This window comes from Protopterus annectens, chromosome 9.part0, assembly GCF_019279795.1.
Source record: "Protopterus annectens isolate FY-2018-M chromosome 9.part0, PAN1.0, whole genome shotgun sequence".
NCBI classification, from domain to species: domain Eukaryota; kingdom Metazoa; phylum Chordata; order Ceratodontiformes; family Protopteridae; genus Protopterus; species Protopterus annectens.
In genome coordinates this window covers 119,514,302-119,531,666 of record NC_056743.1, presented here as the reverse complement: position 1 = coordinate 119,531,666, position 17,365 = coordinate 119,514,302, and positions in this window count along the sequence as shown.

Genomic DNA, 17,365 nt, shown 5'->3' with positions numbered 1-17,365 from the left:
AAAAACTAAAATATTCCCCAACGGGGACTTAGCCAACTTTGACTCGGTCTGAAACTCCGGAATCGAAAAATTTCAGAACGCCAACCGGCACTTGCAATGCTGCTTCTGCATCGGACCATGCGGCAAAAAAGACTGAGGATATGACGTCGGTCATGCGCATTTGTACCCTGGCGTCCTGATGTCAGTCAAATGCGCCTTGACCGACGTCAGCCTTATACTTTGATATTCGGGCCGACCGAGGACAGCGGACTACCCAAGTGTAAGGACTGCAGCAATGTGAGATGAAGAACATCACTTAAAACTAAAAAACTGACACTAATCGAATATATATACATATACATATATATATATATATATATATATATATATATATATATATACATATATATATATATATATATATATATATATATATATATATATATCCCAATAGCTGAATATTTAATAGTTTGTCGATGTTGTTCTATTTGTTTTAATAGTAGTTTTTTTTAGTGGCACGACGTGCTTATGGAGTTAAACAGTCAATCTCAAATAATGTTTTCCCAAAAAGAACAAGAGGAGCAACTACATTTGGTCTGGGACCTAGTCATTTTAATCCATGATTTGACTCAATGGGTGGAGGGTCTTGCTACTATAGTGGATGATATACGAAGCAGTCAAGGCTCAGTGTTGGTGCAGCAATGGGACACAGCGGCTTCACATGTGGAATATTCACCAATAATACAGCTGCAAGGTATAGATGTTTCTTCACAAATATGAATTGAGCAAATGCAGCATAATAGAGAATTGTCTACTGTAGTCCAAGAGCAGAATCGACAGTTCAACGATCATAGAAGCCTGGTTGTGAGCCAGCAGCAAAGTCTGGGCTCACCAACCTCAGATACTATTCCTCCAGGCCAGAGAACTTTGTTTATAGGATCAAACCGAGACTTTGCAGCAGAGGAGCAGCAGGTACATAAGGATTCTAGCTCCAACATGGACAATGCAGCTGGTATGGTTTTGCAGCTCTCTAATACACGTAGCAATGCAGATTTCAATATTACTGTTGCTGACCAACATAATATAACTGGTGCAGTAAACGGTATTGTACATACTGAAAGGACAGTCAATGACAATCTTGCTTCATGGAAACCCCCATCATTAAATGATAATCAATGAAGAACACACTGAGGGCTGTTATAGCAGCATGCAGGAAGGGGGTAGTATCATAAGAACAACGCTAAATCAGTCTGACAATAAGTTCTCAAGACTGAAAAAATGCAGCTTGAGAACATTTATTTAATAGACTGTATAAAGAACAAGGTGGTCCCAAAAGGGTTATGAATATGGCGTGATCCTGCTGGTTTGGTAGAAAATTCTAGTTTGCATAATGAACTTATAGCAATGTTTGACCACCATGGTTTAGAATCTTTAGAACTGCTCATTAAATATAATCAAAAAGAAATAGATACTTTAATCAATGAGTGTAAAGAACTTGAATCGCAGCTGCAAGTGAATGTTGAATATGATACATATAAATATGAGCACAGGCATATTTATACCAGTATAGAAAAGATGACATCTGAATTAAAACAAAGGAAACAAAGTTAAATTGGGATAAGCAGCAGTATAATAAGGGATAGGCTTATGCCAGGCCACCGAGAGTTGAGCAAAAACCCACTGAATGAGTAAGTAATAATATTCAATTACAAGGGGAACCACCCACAATCTCAAGAGAGAATGATTTGCCAAATAATTTGGAAGAGGAGAGTTTGACAGTGGATGAACAAAACTTTCTAACATTAAGGAGATAGGAAAGAATTTGTAATAAACATTATTATAACAATAATTCTAACTGGACTAATAATCCAAATTTTTACAGTCCATCTCAGAGGAACCAGATGGGGTTATCAGGGATGAGGCAGGAATATGTGATGGAATCGCTGAATGTGAATGATGTAAACCATGATGCCAACTTTTGTTTGGAAAGTAATTCTATTGACAGTTCCACCAATAATATTGTGAAGGTGAATGATGAAGCTTTAATTTTTTACATTAATCAATGAAGTGTTAATTTTCATCAAGTCAATAGTAATGATAATGTAAAACTGGTAATTTTGTATAATACACTTAGGGATTTCAAGGTATAGAACTTTTCGAATACTAGGATTGATGAGGCTATGGTGAATCTGCTGAGTAAGGGTTTAACTTTTGTGCCAGCACAAAAAGCCAAGATAGCTGATGTTTTAATAGATTTAAAGATTTTTTCACGCAAATTGAATTTTAAAATTATATTTGGTAATGATGGAAATCATAATGACAATCATCTACGAATTAGTAGTACATTTAACCCCCCCTCCCCTTCATCCAGTTTTGACATTGTATGAGATGATGTCAGAATTGGATATCAGGCATGCACTGACAAAAAAGGAATGGGCAGTACAAGAACAATTTAACTAATGATGAAAGAAGTATATTAGCATTTTTGATGCAGCAGAATATTAGAATTATGAAGCCGGATAAGGGAGGGGGTTTAGTGATAATGGATATGTTTGATTATAATAGGAGAATTAAGGCCATTCTTAATACTGACACCTATGAAAAATAAGTAAAAATGAACTTAATACAGCATATAGAAGAATTAACATAATGCTCAATGATATGTTCCTCAAAAATAGGATTGATATGGACATGTTCAATTATTTAAATATGATTTCCCCCTCTATTTCAACCATCTTTGAAGCACCGAAAATGCATAAGGATATTAATAATCCCCCTTTTCGTCCCATAGTTAACAGGTGTAATTCTATCATGTACGGCTGTGCTAAGTTGCTGGATAATAAGTTGAAGAAGTATTTAGAGAACCAGCTGCAAATTTGCAGAGACTCATGGCATTTTTTTGAATTAATAAGATAAAGTGTGTATAAGGATGAGTTGTTACTTTTAACTGTTGACATAAAATATCTTTTCTCTGTTATCCCCCATCAGGAAGGTATTGAGGCTATAGACGGTTATTTGTATGAGCAGGGAGTTTTGCAGATGGATGTTAGCTTGTATGTGGAATTGTTCGATATGGTTTTGAAGAACAATTTCATCAAGTTTGGTGATGAATTTTACCTACAAAAGGTGGGAGTTGCCATGGGTTCTCCTTGTGGAACCATCTTTGCAAATATAGTCATGGCGGTGTGGGAGAGGCAGTTTAGTTGGAAAAGGCTGAATTAATTTGGCAGTTGAATTTGAATTCATGTGTATGGACAGGTCTTAATGATTACTGTACTATAAACAACATATTTACATTAAAGGCATTAGTAAGATAATGTGATGTCATAAAGAATAATAATGTGTATAATGTTATCACCTTTTTATTAGACATACATAAAATAATAATGAGATTATTATACTATTCTCAATAACACTGAGATTATTATACTATTATCTGTATTGGACATAAACTTATTAATCAATTTTTTATTATATATAATTTTTAGACAGTGGATATTACTGTATAGTCTCAAAATTAAGCACATCATATTTATTGAGTAGATATAATACTAACATAAGGTTATAAGCTATTGGGATATATATGTTAGATTAGTGTCAATTTTTAGTTTTTAGTGTTTTATTATATTTGAGGAGATTTGTTAATAAGTATTCACTTTTATAATGGCTGCACTAGTTGGATATTTATTTTATTTTATTGATATTTGTTAACCAGGTTAGTCCAACTGGGCTTGTGGCCCGTTTTCAATGGAGTCCCAAGGAGAAAAGATCCAATACATAGTACAAAAATTACAGAAAAAGTCACAACTTTACAGTAAAAAATAGATGTTACATTAGTTTTGAGAGAATATCGTTTTGAAAAAAATATATATAATAAGCCAGAGGCTAGCATGCATTAACATTTTTAAAAAGGATATACAGTTAAAATCATCTGTCATTATCTAAATGTTGAAGTATGATCATTCATATGTAGCATTTAAGTTTTGTACCTTTAAGAAACAGAATAATAGTATGTCACTTCCTGTTTGTAAGGAGATGGCGCCAGATTTTAAAATATATAAGCTAACTGTTTCAGTCTCATTTATGTCTGAAGAAGTTTGCTATATGAAACAAACAAAAACCGCTTAACAGTATTTTAGTAATAAAATCGTTTTTATATCCATCTTGCCATTGCACTTGCATATGTTCATTTAATAGTTTGTCGACGTTATATTATTCTGATCCAAAGCCAGTTGACGGAACATGTAGAAGTCAGGAATGACACTATCAGCAACAATATTTATGAACATGCAGCCATGGACAGCATTGGAAGACAGAAGACAGAAATATTTAAGGTAAGAGTGAATCCTTAGCTCTAGAAGTAAAGTAATCAACACTGTGGAGTTTTTTGACTGACTTTTTCCCTGTGGGATCCCACTGTTTACAATTCTGAAATGGCTGTTTAATCAGCATGCACATTTCTGAGTGAGAGAAGTAACAGTAACTTTTAATTTTTTCACATGATAATTTATTTCTAAATTAATGCAAGGATATGTCAAGAGTTTATGCACGTTAGTGTTTTGTATGTATTAACTTATTCCTAATTTACTGCAAGGTTATCTGAAGTGTGTATGTGCCTGATATAGGGTATAGAGCTTAATTTTCCATGACTTTTCCATATATTTTTTCCTTCTGCCTGGTTAACTTTGTTATGGTTCTTCTTTTGAAGCATATTCCAATAGAAAGTCCAGTTGATGAAGAAGACTTCAGCAGCTGGAATTTTTTCTATTGGGATAATCTAGATTTACAATAGGCAAACTGAAAGGGCTGTCCAATCAGCATGCATATTTTTGAATGGTTAAGAACTTTTATTGTATAATTATTTATATTTTCATATTTCTCTAAATATCTCAAACCAAATAATAGAACTGCTTAAGCTCATATGAAAGTTCACAGATAGATGAAGAAAATGCTGTTAGCAGTATGTGCACATCTTGAGAGGTTACTAAGATTTTATTAGCCGTTTACCAAACATTACAAAACTTAATATTAACTATGTTAATTATGACTTACAAAGTGCTGTTTAAGGTCTAGAATGTAATGAATACGTCCAATGTAATGAGTAGTTTGTGTGGTGAGAGGTTACTAAGATTTTATTAGCTGTTTACCAAACATTACAGAACTTAATATTAGCTATGTTAATTATGACTTACAAAGTGCTGTTTAAGGCTGAGAATATAATGAATATGTCCAATGTAATGATTAGTTTGTGTGGAACAGTTTGGCATTTGTACTTCTTTAGTAATGCTTATGGTTCTCAAGATATACATACATATAAATTTATATATGTATATGTATATATATATATATATATATATATATATATATATATATATATATATATATATATATATATATATATATATATATATATATATATAGTAATTACATTTGTTTAAATTTTGTGCATTAAACTTGATTTTGTCAAAAAACCTCAGGCTGCAGCCAAATGAAAGAAATGTCATCAACTGAGATTTGTCCAGCTGATAAGGGGGGAGGCATAGTGATTCTAGACAAATTTTTCTATAGAGCGGATGGTTGATATGTTGAGTGATGGTACAGTTTATGCTCTTATTCCTAAGAACTGGGTGCCTAGGATTATAGAAAGGTTAGAATTTTATTTATTTGATATGCTCATGACGAATGTTATTAATGAGGAATTGTTTAAATATTGTTCAGTAAAGTGTCCTGTGATGCCTATTCTTTATGGATTACCACCGATTCATAAAGATATGATATGCCCCCAATGCGTCCGATAGTATCCAGTAAGGGGGTGGGTTACAGAACCCCTTTCAATTTATATAGAACAGAGTTCATGACCAATACTTGATACTATTGAAACAGTTTTAAAGGATACAAACTTTTTTTTGAATGATCCGTTTTATGCCACTCATGGTACAATAGTTGATAGTGAGTTTTCTTTTATTATTCTATATATAGCCTCTTTGTTTACAGTTATCCCCAATGAATGGGGTATTGGGAATGTTAGATCTTTTTAATGGCAGGTAATTATATGACATCTGATAAGATAGACTTAATATGTACACTATTAGATTTGATTCTCAGCAATAATATGTTTGTGTTTAATGGGAAATATTATCTACAAAAGGTTGGGGAAGCTATGGGCAAAGCTTGTGCTAATAGCTACCCAAACATTCCTTTATTTAAATGGGAGCAAGATTTTGTTCTTAGGAACAGTGAGTTTAGTGGTTATATTACATGTTATAGAAGATTTGTTGATGACATTTTTATTATTTGGAAAAGACCCGTGGAGTTGATTAGTAGGTTTGTGGAGTATTTACACTCCACTACCCCCTTTCCTAAGTTCACGAGTGCATGTTCTAGAGAATCAATACATTTCTTAGATGTGTTGGTCAGTAGAAACCCTGGAGGGAGCCTTAAAACAAATATATTTAAGAAAGAGTGTAAAAAGACTACATTATTGCATAAAACTAGCATGCACCCTGCCATATTCCTCATAATGTGGTCAGAAGACAAGTATTAACAACTATGAGGCTACACAATGATGAAAAGGACCTCAAAGATGCCCTATGGGGATTGAGACAAAGTTTTTTTTAGATAGAGCCTATAATAGCATGGAGATTGATGGTTGTATTGAACAATTATGGCCTGAAAGCGATATTATTGGTAAATCCTATTTTTCTGACTATCATAGACACCTTACTGGTTGTGAACAGGAACAGAGAGACGAAGTCAGGATGGCACTTACTTACTCTAGTAATGTTAAAGTGATCTGTGACATTATTAATAGAAATTAGGCTATATTACAGGCAGATGAGAGAGTAAGCAGAATAGTTAAGAAGACACCAAAGTTTGCGTTCAGGAATAGTTTGTTGTTAAAAAGGCAATTATGTTATAAGAACATGAATGATGGATATATACCACCAACTGACCATGAAGGGACTTATCTGTGCAGGAGATGCAAAGACTGTAGGTTTATTCATGCAGGTACTAGATTTATACATCCCACATGAGGTTTTATGATTGATACTTCATTATATGCAGACTGCTTGACCAAAGATTTAGTTTATTTTGCTTATTGTATAGAACATTATGTATATTATATAGGGAAAACCAGTAGGCATTTTAAAGACAGGATCTTAGAACATGTCAATGATATTAGGAATAAGAAAGCTGCCAATGTATTAGCCCAGCATGTTTTAGATTGTGGGCAAAGCCATAGTTTTAAGTTTTTAGTTTTAGAAATGTTAACTGCTAGCATTAGGGGTGGGGATTTTAAGAACCTGATGGAATTGAAAGAACAAGAATGAATAGTATGTCTGGGTGGCGATAGGTTTCCTGGGATGAATGAAAGGGTTTCTTTGAAACCGGTATTAAAAGCTCGACAACTTGTTAGATATTTTGAGATACATATGTTTTTAAACATTTGGTTTGCTTCCTTTTAAGATGATTGATGCATCTTTGACTTATTGAATGTATTTTCATCTTGTTTTGCATAACTATGTTATTAAGCTGCTGACTGGTTCTTCATTGTTATATATAGTGATTGAGGCTGTATGTATTAAGTCTAAGGAAGCAGTCGTGAAAGACTGTGAAAGTGCTTACCTGATTTTCTGTGTTGTAATATGTGTTTAATTGTTTTATTAAAGTTTTTTACATCAGCCATGGAGTATGCTCATCCGTTTGTTTGCTGAATTTATTTGTGGTTGGAGCGTGGCTTACCAACCTATGGACTTTGTATTTTTGAAATGTCCAGACCTTCACTGGAGGAATACGGTTGTGCTGCTGTTGGAGAGGTGATTTTATCTTTACTGTAAATGTATTAACTGGTCTGGCAACCCATTTTTATGGCCATTAACCCACACTTCGGGACATGCAGCTACTGGTTCTGACAGCTGAGCCATGGCATTGCCCCTTCTGGTGGGGATGGGTACTGCATTAGTAGGTAGCTCTGTAAAGGATGGCACAGATGGCAGTATTAATGACACATGCTGTACAGAAGTACAACATTCAATGTTGTGATTTTGATCCAGACAGGGTTATGTTGATGACGATTAAGATGAATGTGTTCTACATCCATCCAAAGGCAGAACAATGAAACAAAGACTGGTGGAATATAACACTGTGGAGGAGACAGCAGTACTGATGCAACCTACATGCACAATGATGATACCTCTTCTGCAGGACAGTCACCATCCACATCTGATGGACAAGGCTAACTGATGTGGGGAAAAGGCTAAAAACATGCAAGACATCCTTTGAGTTTTCTCCACCAACATTAGCTGTCAGGTAAGGGACCATGCTGCAGGTTGTCTGTTAATCAACATATTATCAAGCATTGCACCAGGGAAGACCAATCACTTGACTTGACTGGGCTGTACTGTACAGCTAGTCTAGAGGCAGTAAAGTACTAGACCTGCCCACTTGTGAGGTCATATATGGGCTTCACTAGTGGTGATAATTGCTTGTACACCCTGTTCTACATATTCTAAGCAGGCATCTTGTGATGACAGACTGAAATCATCATAATGCATGATTGTAACAGGTACGGGGAACCCACTGTGGAGTAAAAGGTCATACATGTTCCATGCCTCAAATTTACATTTCCAGTGAAAATGTATTCTGGTGTCCACATGCATACCACCTGTTTTCCCAGATGTCCCCTTGTCACTGCTCTTCTTTGTTCTATGCTGATGTCCATTTCTGACAGGTAACATTGCTGTATGAACTGCATTTTCAGCAGTATCATATCCACGTGGTATCAACTTGTGGCAAACGCCTGGAATGTTTGCTGTATGAACTGCATTTTCAGCAGTATCATATCCACATGGTGTCAACACGTGGTGTCAACATGTGCCAAATGCCTGGAATGTTTACTGTATGAGCTATATTTCAGCACCAGTTGCACAGCCAGGGTGACAGATATACATATATGCTGTAATCATCTTCATGTGCAGTTATGTATGCTGTCATCATCTACACTGCACATGAACTGTCACAGAATCCTTAATTTTTGTGTATCTCAGTCTCTCTGCTCCACATGGGGCTTTGATGGCATCATGTGTAGAGTCTGTTGTGCCCATCACCATTGAAACAGCTGCCAACATGTGCTGTGTCTCCATGATCATCTGATTTCCCATCTGATGATCACATAACATTAAGTGTCTCGTCTCCTATATACCACATCAACAACTGGGGACTGCTTTTGGAATCCTAGAAACAGATGACTCAGTAATAACTTCATCATAATGACAGTATCCCCAGAATGTGAATGAAATATTTTTGTTGTCAGAAAACAAAGGGTTATAGAAACCATTGGGACATAGACAGATAGTTATGTTTTAAGAAAAAGTGTGACTATGGGCATTTTGTCATTTTATACATACTTAGATGGGACCATGCAATGTACTGCCAGGGTAAACTTGCATGACATGTCTCAGATACGGTCCAAGGCAGCACTGTTAAGCTTCTACTAATCAAGGATCTCCTGGTTGGTTATGGTTATACATTGAACTTTACATGAAAATGTCATGTAGTGTGTGTGTTACTGCCCATCTAAGTATGTGTCACCATGGCCTGCTACACAACTGATATCTCACTGAGTTACACCTGTGTATTCCAATGTGTCATCTAACTTTCCTTCAGGATTTCTTTGTTGTCCATTTTACTAACCTTCAGAGCCACAAACTCCTTTGGTAGCATACAGTGGTATCTGGCTGCTAGACTTTACATTATCTGTGAATCACGTGCAGTCCCATGTTCCGTTATAGAAGGAACAACAATCTCAAGGATTTGTTATGCAAAGAGGTACATTTAGATAGGAAACATACTTCGGAGTTCAATACAGGTACACACCCCTGTGGTAACTGTAAGGCTTGCAAGTATATCAACAGTGATACTGAATATCGACATCCTGAAATGAGACAAACATTTTCTTTTAAAGGGAGAGCAACCTGTAGAACTAAACATCTAGTGTATATGGCCAATTGTGAACAATGTGAATGTTTTTATGTGGGAATGACAAATAATATGTTGAAAGTTCGTATTTTACAGCATATCAGTAACATCAGAACAGGACAGGAGAGTAATGCCTTATATAGACATGTAAACCAGTACCCCACACACACTTTTAAGTTTAGATGCATTGTAAACATTACAGTTAGTGACAGGGGGGGGGACATTCAGCATAGAACAGCATTAGCTGAATCGAAATGGATTGTGGATCTTAGAGCACACAGACCACCTGGGCTTAATGATGTCTTACCCATTAAACCAGTGCTGCAAAAAAGGCGGGTTTTTAAGAGTAGATGATTGGATGAATCATATTTTAAAAATGGTTGTTTTAGTGATGCATGTATTATGTCTGATGAAGGATTTGTTCCGAAAGCGCTTACTTTTTATTAAAGAAGATTTTGAACAGATTCAGCGGTGACCTGCACTTTGTTTTTCTTCACTTGTTTGGACTAGTATTACAGGTCTTCAGCATAACTCATTATATTTTTGGTAGTACATGGAAAACCTTGTACACACAACTTCACAAAAAGGACAATGGCTCATCAAACAAGGAATTTGCAACAAAAACAGCTGAAATGTGATACACTGATGGTTGAACTACTGTGAAATATATACAATGATACAATGTATGCTAGCAGTTGCTAATATAATCTGCTATTCAGCTACCTATTCATTTATGTTTCTCTTAAAAACTTGTGGTTTAATTATTCTTATACAAACTTATGCAAATTTTTTGTTTGTAAATGTTTTATAAATTGTCGCTAAGGCCTAATGGCCCAGGACATGGTTGAAAATTGTTGCTGGACCAGTCTACCTACCTGGTTAAGAAAATTAAATAAATAAATAAATAAAATCTCTGAAACTGTGCCACATACAGGTAGATACATGCAAGCTACATTCACTCCATCACTGTGGATAGAGACAGTCATGCAGATCTGTACATACCACCCAGTGGTATGGTCTAACAATCATCACTGCAAGAGGCAACATGAAACTCATCCTGAGATTTGCCTCCATTATTCTGAACTAACAGTTGAAAAAAGTCCAGGTAATGGAGATCTGTCCAAAGAGTGGAGAATCAAAAATTAATAAACAGGCCTTGCCTCATGGGCAGGGTGGATTTCCCCTGACCTATGAGCATCCCTTGGTGAAAATGATAGGCTTGCCTTTATCATAGCATTAATATTATAGTTCACAAAAGTCTGAAATGGGTACAAAAAGGCATTAAATAATTTATTCATAACAGTTATATTGGTTACCTGTGCATTATCACAGCCCAGAATTGCAAGTCTAGGGCTACTGAAACAAGAAGATTACATGTTTTTTCTTGTCAGAACTTTGCTCGGCTGAAACATAGTACAAAGGATTAGTCCAGCTAAAATCACTTTAGCTAGCAGATCTAGGGAACTCTCTTTCTCTGATGCCATCTCTGCTAAAGGAGTAAAGACACCTTGATAAAGTTTCAAGTAGTTTATTAGGTTAAGTAGGCAGATGAGCGAGTGTTCTTGTTAATGTTTTACTGGGGATGCCCTGTTCATGGAATAGTCTGTATTAGGGATTTGAAGGAAGGAAGATGAATTTTATTTTTGTTTCCCCCCTTCTCTCTCTCTTCTCTGAGTTTATGTGGCCTTTCAGTATGTTTATTTAATGGTGGGGGAAGTGGGTCTTGCCCCTACACCAGGCAATACAGGGGACAAAATATTTGTGCATGCTTTGCAGACCTGGAAGTACAACTGTTTTGAGACAGCTATTTCCAGAAGCTTTAGACCTTTCAATTTAGATTAATCTCGTATTGACTAAATGGCATACGAATAATCATAGTAAACCCCAGTTCTAACCTGTCCAAGTTTTCTGTGCATAAGGATCTATCAGATGATTCTATCTCCCTATTTTCTAATTATTACTCTTCTCCCTCTTGCCCCCAAATCTCCTTAACCCACCTGCAGTGTTAACAGTAACTCTATAGGATACAATGTGATCAAAGCAGCAGTACTGGAAACACTGCTGGCAGTAACAGAGGCATGACGACTCTCCAGGACAGGAGAGAACAGACAAAAGGAAAAAACTTAAATCATCAATTTAACTAAAACTAGGCAGCATACACAGCTTGACTTAAGAACAGACAAGAAAAATGAGCAGTAACAAAGGAACAAAAACAGCCACACCAGAGAATGGTCATTCATATCAGATAGCCAATTGTCGCCATTTTGCTTACTGAACTCTCTCACGATAGGATATTCAAAACAATGTACTATTGCAACTACAGATGTATTAAAAGTCACCCTAGAATATCTACCGAATCAGAAATTCAGGCAAACTGCAGTTCGCAAAAAATGCAAGGTTATTCAAATTTGGAAATATTCCGCACCATAAACACACTGCAGTATCGGTAGGAAAACAGTGAGCGTGCCATCTCTACTTATTTTTATTTTTATTTTTTATTTTATTTTACATTTGTTAACTGGGCTAGTCTGACTGAATATATTTCCATTTTCAGCAGAGGCCCGGGGAGAAAAGCTCCACTAAGACATAGTAACTATTACATACGATGCAATAAAGAGCAGCATAAAAAATATACTGTATCAGGAAAATATTATACAAAGAATCAAACTTATTGTAGTCACAATTAACAGTTGTACAATAGTGTACTCATCGTTCTTGGAAGCAAAACACAGGCATAACTTATTTAGCATAATCAAACATCATAGGAAAGATAAAAGGGTATTTAAAGACAACTATGTAAGTAGATTAGATTAGATTAGATATTTCTTGAAGTCCTCAGTAAACTGAGTAATATAATCAGGAAGGAGAAGGATAGAGGAGAGGTAAGTGATAGAATAGTGAGGAAATAAAATAGAAGGTAGCAGAGGTCACAGAGATGAAGGGGTAGTGGGAATAGCTGAATACATGGGTTCAGTCTGGGTTAAGGCAGGGGCATAGCCAGTGTTTTGTAAGGTGGAGTCTGAGTTTTTGTTTGAAAAGGACAGGAGATAAAATAGAAGTCAGTTCAGTGGGCAATAGGTTCCAATGTTTACCAATGGAGTTAGAAAACAGGGAGTCACCTGCAAGGTTATTGGATTTGGTAGCAGTAACTAGGAGTTTGTTAGAGGAGCGGAGTGAGCTCAGGTTAGAATAAGGGGTGAGGAGGTTAGAAAATGAAGGAGTGTTGTTTGGCAGATAAAAAGATCTGTGGATGATGGGAAGTTGAGAAAGAAGCAACATGTTTTGTAATTCAAGCCAGTGTAGTTGTTGTAGGTTCAAGCAGTGGTGTGTTCTGAATTGATTACCAGTAACAAATCTTGCTATACTATTGTAAGTAGTGGTCAATTTAGAAAGATTATTTTTCTTTAGGTTAGTGTAAATAGGTGAGGCATAGAGAAGAGTGGAAATGAGATGAGAGTGTGCCAAAGTAGCTTTGGCTGTTGGAGATAAGAATGTTTTAATTCTATAGAGGGAGCCCAGTTTTCTATGTACAGTTTTGATAGTGTTGTTTATGTGATAATCAAAGCTAAGATTGTTGTCAATTGTCACACCTAGTAGTTTGGTAGAAGAGTCAGGTGATATGAGAGTATTGTTAATGGAAGAGATAGAGAAGTCCAGTGGGGGAGATCTGGTAGTGGGTTTGAAAAGGAGGAGTTTTGTTTTTTTGGCATTAAGAAGTAGGCAGCGTTTTAAGAACCATGCTTCAACAGAATGGAATACCTTTTGAGTAACAGTTTGAAGCTCTGGGATGGTTTTTGCAGAGCAGATGAGTGTGGAGTCATCTGCATATTGTATGCACGTAGCTTGGGGAATAGCTACTTGTAAATCATTTATGAATAGGGAGAAAAGAAGGGGTCCAAGAATCGAGCCTTGTGGTACACCGAGGGAGATCGGGAGAAGAGCGGAGAGTTTATTCTCCCAGAGTACAGCTTGTTTCCTGTTAGAAAGATAGCAGGTGAACCACTGGATGGTATTTGGTTCAATAGCAAGTGATTCCAAGATTTTTAGGAGAAGAGGGTGATTGACCATGTCAAAAGCTTTTGATAGGTCGATGAAAAGTGCTGAAGAAAGGGTATTATTATTGCGGTTTTTGTTAATGAAGTCAGTGAAGGAAAGGAGAGCAGTAGTAGTACTATGAAAAGGTCTGAAACCATGTTGACAATGAGATAGTATGTTATGTTTAGTTAAGTGGTACATTAGTTGGTGGTGAATACATTTTTCCATGATTTTTGCTAGTGGAGACAGGAGGGCAATGGGTCTATAATTAGAATATTCTGTAGAGTTTCCTCCCTTGTGTAAGGGTATAATATATGAGATTTTCCAGATATCTGGGATGTTTCTTTCTTTAATGGTTTTGTTAATAAGAATAGATATGGGATAGGCTATTTCTATGGCTGCTCTTTGAAGAAATTCAGATGGAAGTTGGTCGGCTGATGGAGTACATGGCTTAAGCTTTTGAATACATTTTAGGATGAAGGTGGTAGAGATGGGCTGAATAGTAAAGCTTGGTAAATTAGTAGAGGCAAGTTGAGGAACATTAAAATATATAGAAAAGATGATGTGACAAAGCCACGGACTGAAACACTGGGATAAACAAAAAGTAAGGGCTACTGTTTAGTGAATGACTGCACATTCTGGCTAATAATCATTGAAGCACTCCCGCTTCTGCTGTCCTGGTAAGTAAATGTCCCTGCTTGTTGCTATTTAGCAGCAAAATATGACATCACTAGCTAGGTTGGACAAGGAGAAGGTTACAGTTAGCTGACTGTCAGGTGCCAGGATCCGCCACATAACACAAGCACTCAGGTCACTCCAGAACAAGTACAAATACGACTCTGTCATTGTCCATGTTGGTGTGAATGACCTGAGAAGTACCTCCCTGGACTACATGAAAAGAGACATGGAAGAGCTCTCTGATCATGTAGCACAGGCCGGTATGACCCTGGCCCTGAGTAGCATCCTGCCCTCACCAAAAATGATGCCACAGTATAAAGAAAAAATGATCAATTTCAACAATTGGCTAAGTTTCTGGTGTCATTCAAAGGGGATCCAGTATCTGTCCACCTGGGATGACATGCTTGACAAACCACGTTGCTTCACAAGAGATGGCTTGCACCTGTCACCCTTAGGCATTTGAATACTGGCCAAGGCTCTTGCCGCCCCCATAGTGCCTTTTTTAAGCAAGGCTCAAAAGACAAACCCACCACCATAAATAGCACAAGTAACCAAAAACTGAGGGTAATGCTACTCAATGCCAGAAGTCTAAACCTCAAAATGCATGCACTCGAGGTACTCCTCAGTATGGAGAACATCGACATCTGTGCAGTAACAGAAACCTGATTTAAGGCTCCTGAGAGCACCCCAGCACTACTAGGCTATAACTCGTACCATACCTTTTGGCCACAGAACCAGGACCGAAACACAAAAGGTGGGGATGTATCCATATTCATCAAGGATACCCACACCTTCAGGTTAGTGTTACAGCACAATGCATCAGAGATCATCCATGTAAAATTAACAACGGACAAAACTGCAATCCAAATTGTAGTCCAGGGCCCCCATTCTGCATTTCTGGAGAAATTGGGAAATATGAAGGTCCTACCAAACACCCTAACACTGGGTGATTTCAATTACCCAAACATAAACTGGGAGAACTACTCAAGTACTAACTCCCTTGCCCAACGCTTCCTAGAATTTATAAACTCGAATGCCCTACATCAACTGGTCAACACCCTCACCAGATGGAACAACATATTGGACCTGGTCATCACCAACATGGGCGACCAGTGTTCTACACCGGAGGTCAACCCCTCGCTGGTTTGATCAGACCATAGACTAATCACACTGGATATTCACATTCCACCCCACCCCCAATCAAGGAAACCACAGTGAGAATCTTTGTGTTCAACATCTTTGTATCATGTATAGTAAGGGTTAAAATGTGAAATTGCATTGCGTGCAAAGAAGCAAGTTAAAATAAGCTGTTTTTCTTGTAAAAAATTTGCTGACCAAAGAGGAATGCACAGATGTTACCTTGGTCCAGGCACAAGCTTATCTTGTGACTGACCTCTGACCATCTAAGGCTCCAGTATGTGAATTTATAGCCTTGACTGAAATTCCTTGTCTAGTAACCAGCTACTGTGTACGTGCAAAGAAGGGTATAAAAACCCCTGTGAAGTGTACAGAAATTAGACTGCTGACATACCATGTACTTTGTAGCATGTCTCCTTGCATGTAAAATAAACCTTTTTGCTTATTTTTATCTGCGTGATTCTTCCAGTATATGTTAAGAGTACAAAATCTTTTGACATTTCTGGCGCCCAAGAACGTGGGGCCACCTCTTCACAGTACGAATCGCATAAGAGGGACTGAAAAACCTGTACAGGAGGGGAGAACGAATCTCGGGCTCCCTTGAACGGAAAGACCTCCGACGAAAAAGTCATAAGTAGAGGCCAGTCACTCTTAGATTCAATCCGTGGGACGGTGACGAACGTGGCGGAAGATCCGCAGTAAGGTAAGCTTTTACATTTGTAAAAGTATATTTTTTTTTAAGGGACTAGTCATAAAGGAATTTCTTTTGTTTAAATTTTACAAAAGACCGGTAGAGATCTCAGGAAAAGGAAACAGTTTTTCTTTTAAATAAGAAAAATGGGAATAGGAAGCAGTTGTTGCGCTAGTAAGGGCTGCTTAAATAAAAGGACTAAAGATGAGGAATATATGTTTAAATTACATCCAAAAAAAAAAAAAAAAACTTAAAATACATAAAAAAAATGGAAGACAAATTATGGGTTTAGTGGTAACTTAAATAGATCAGAATGTCAAAATTTGGTGAGAGATCTGCGTAGGGACGCAGGAGGTAAAGTTAAAAATCAAGTAAAGGTGGGATTCCCTCAAGCACAGAAATGGTTAAAAGAAGATAATAAGAGCCATAGGGAACAATTTTCGAATAAAGAAAGTGGTGGCTCGAGTGCAAAAGGTGCATTTTTTGTCCATAAAAAAAGATGACGAGACATCTGTTGTCTGTCGTAAACCGACAGACCCACCCTTGTATCCAGAAGTCCCTAAAGAAATGGTCGGTCCACCCCAGTATCAGGAAAAAGAAGCAGAAAACCAAGAAAAGGTGTCCTCTGTAGTTTTACAGGAGGCAGAGAAGCAGGGAAAAATACCCTCCGTAGTTTTACAAAAACAAGCAGAGGAGACTCTGGAACTACGTAACCGTAGTATAGACAAATCAGAGTAAAAACAAAAAGAAGCTAAAGTACATACCCTGTCCACAGACTCATATCCCCTTACATGCAGAAAAATATCTTGAGGAAAAGAAAAGAAAACAGGCTCAAACCTTTACGGTGAGCACGGATGAGACACTTAT